The sequence below is a fragment of the Mustelus asterias genome, unplaced genomic scaffold (genome assembly GCF_964213995.1).
Source record: "Mustelus asterias unplaced genomic scaffold, sMusAst1.hap1.1 HAP1_SCAFFOLD_3078, whole genome shotgun sequence".
NCBI classification, from domain to species: Eukaryota; Metazoa; Chordata; class Chondrichthyes; order Carcharhiniformes; family Triakidae; genus Mustelus; species Mustelus asterias.
In genome coordinates, this window is record NW_027593023.1 from 2,501 (window position 1) to 5,995 (window position 3,495).

The following is a 3,495-nucleotide window of genomic DNA, read 5'->3' on the forward strand; positions in this document are numbered from 1 at the left end:
AGCCCTAACCCTAGCCCTAACCCTAACACTAACCCTAACCCTAACACTAACCCTAGCCCTAGCCCAAAACCTAACCCAAACCCTAACCAAAGCCCTAACCCTCGCCCAAACCCTAACCCTAACCCTAACCGTGGCCCTAGCCCTAACCAAAGCCCTAACCCTAGCCCTAACCCTAACACTAACCCTAACCCTAACACTAACCCTAACCCTAGCCCAAACCCTAACCCTAACCCTGACCAAAGCCCTAACCCTAGCCCTAACCCTAACACTAACCCTAACCCTAACCCTAGCCCAAACCCTAACCCTAACCCTAACCGTGGCCCTAGCCCAAACCCTAACCCTAACCCTTACCAAAGCCCTAACCCTAGCCCTAACCCTAACACTAACCCTAACCCTAACCCTAACCCTAGCCCAAACCCTAACCCTAACCGTGGCCCTAACCCTAACCCTAACCAAAGCCCTAACCCTAGCCCTCACCCTAACACTAACCCTAACCCTAACCCTAACACTAGCCCTAACCCTAACCCTAACCCTAACCGTGGCCCTAACCCTAACCATAGCCCTAACGCTAGCCCTAACCCTAACACTAAGCCTAACCCTAGCCCGAGCCCTAGCCCTAACCCTAACCCTAGCCTAACCCTAAGCCTAACCCTAAGGGAGCAATTTGAAAGTGTGGCCGGCGCGAGGGACGCCTGTGCGGGCGTGGAGAGTCGATGTGGAGTCCTTGTGAGCATGGAGTGTGTTGTAAGGGCGTGTTTCTGCCTGTGCCTTGACCCTAACACTAACCCTAACCCTAGCGCTAACCCTAACCGTAGCCGTCACCCGAACCCTAACCCGAGCCCTAGCCCTAGCCCTAACCCTAACCCTAACCCTAACGGAGCAATTTGAAAGTGTGGCCGGCGTGAGGGGCGCCTGTGCGGGCGTGGAGAGTCAATGTGGAGTGCTTGTGAGCATGGAGTGTGTAGTAAGGGCGTGTTTCTGCCTGTGCCTTGACCCTAACCCTAACCCGAACCCTAACCCTAACCGCGGGTGCGGGGGGTTGAACAAACACCGGGGAAGCCATTAACCACCAGCGGGGAGTACATTAAGCAGTTGCCCTTAGTCTCAGGAGCAGCGGGGAACAGATTATCCAACAGCCGGGAAAACATTCACCAACTTCGGGGGAAAACATGAACGAAATATCGGGAAGACATGAACCAACGGCAGGCAAAACACTGGGGAAGCCAGGAACCAACAACGGGGAGTACACTAAGCAGCTGCCCTTAGTCTCAGGAGTAGCGGGGAAGAGATTAAGCAGCAGCCGGGAAAAGATCAGCCAACCGCGGGGGAACTCATTAACCAGTGTCGTGGGAACGCATTAACCAGTTTCGTGGGAACTCATTAACCAGTTTCGGGAAAACTTCCACCAAAGGCGGGGAAAGCATCAACCAACGGCGGGGAAGCCATTGTCCAACAGGGGGGGGGGAGCACATCAAGCAGCTGCCCTTAGTCTCAGGAGCAGCGGGGAAGAGATTAAGCAGCAGCCGGGAAAAGATCAGCCAACCGCGGGGGAACTCATTAACCAGTTTCGTGGGAACTCATTAACCAGTTTCGGGAAACCGTCCACCTAAGGCGGGGAAAACATCAAACAACGGCGGGGAAGCCATTGTCCAACAGGGGGGAGCACATTAAGCAGCTGCCCTTAGTATCAGGAGCAGCGGGGATCAGATTAAGCAACAGCCGGGAAAAGATCAGGAAACCGCGGGGGAACTCATTAACCAGTTTCGTGGGAACTCATTAACCAGTTTCGGGAAAACATCAACCAAAGGCGGGGAAAGCATCAACCAACGGCGGGGAAGCCACTGTCCAACAGTGGGGAGCACATTAAGCAGCTGCCCTTAGTCTCAGGAGCAGCGGGGATCAGATTAAGCAACAGCCTGGGAAAAGATCAACCAACCGCGGGGGAACTCATTAACCAGTTTCCTGGGAACTCATTAACCAGTTTCGTGGGAACTCATTAACCAGTTTCGGGAAAACCTCCACCAAAGGCGGGGAAAGCATGAACCAACGGCGGGGAAGCCATTGTCCAACCGGGGGGAGCACATTAAGCAGCTGCCCTTAGTATCAGGAGCAGCGGGGTACAAATGAACCAGCAGCGGGGAAAACAACTTCGTGGGAACTCATTAACCAGTTTCGTGGGAACTCATTAACCAGTTTCGGGGGAACTCATTAACCAGTTTCGGGAAAACTTCCACCAAAGGCGGGGAAAGCATCAACCAACGGCCGGGAAGCCATTGTCCAACAGTGGGGAGCACATTAAGCAGCTGCCCTTAGTATCAGGAGCAGCGGGGATCAGATTAAGCAACAGCCGGGAAAAGATCAGCCAACCGCGGGGGAACTCATTAACCAGTTTCCTGGGAACTCATTAACCAGTTTCGTGGGAACTCATTAACCAGTTTCGGGAAAACCTCCACCAAAGGCGGGGAAAGCATGAACCAACGGCGGGGAAGCCATTGTCCAACCGGGGGGAGCACATTAAGCAGCTGCCCTTAGTATCAGGAGCAGCGGGGATCAGATTAAGCAACAGCCGGGAAAAGATCAGCCAACCGCGGGGGAACTCATTAACCAGTTTCCTGGGAACTCATTAACCAGTTTCGGGAAAACTTCCACCAAAGGCGGGGAAAACATGCACCAACGGCGGGGAAGCCTTTGTCCAACAGGGGGGAGCACATTAAGCAGCTGCCCTTAGTATCAGGAGCAGCGGGGTACAAATGAACCAGCAGCGGGGAAAACAGCTTCGTGGGAACTCATTAACCAGTTTCGGGGGAACTCATTAACCAGTTTCGGGAAAACGTCCACCAAAGGCGGGGAAAACATCAACCAACGGCGGGGAAGCCATTGTCCAACGGGGGGGAGCACATTAAGCAGCTGCCCTTAGTATCAGGAGCAGCGGGGAACAGATTAAGCAACAGCCGGGAAAAGAACAGCCAACCGCGGGGGAACTCATTAACCAGTTTCGTGGGAACTCATTAACCAGTTTCGTGGGAACTCATTAACCAGTTTCGGGAAAACGTCCACCAAAGGCGGGGAAAACACCAACCAACGTCGGGGAAGCCTTTGTCCAACAGTGGGGAGCACATTAAGCAGCTGCCCTTAGTATCAGGAGCAGCGGGGATCAGATTAAGCAACAGGAGGGAAAAGATCAGCCAACCGCGGGGGAACTCATTAACCAGTTTCGTGGGAACTCATTAACCAGTTTCGGGAAAACTTCCACCAAAGGCGGGGAAAACATGCACCAACGGCGGGGAAGCCATTGTCCAACAGGGGGGAGCACATTAAGCAGCTGCCCTTAGTATCAGGAGCAGCGGGGTACAAATGAACCAGCAGCGGGGAAAACAACTTCGTGGGAACTCATTAACCAGTTTCGTGGGAACTCATTAACCAGTTTCGGGAAAACGTCCACCAAAGGCGGGGAAAGCATCAACCAACGGCGGGGAAGCCATTGTCCAACAGTGG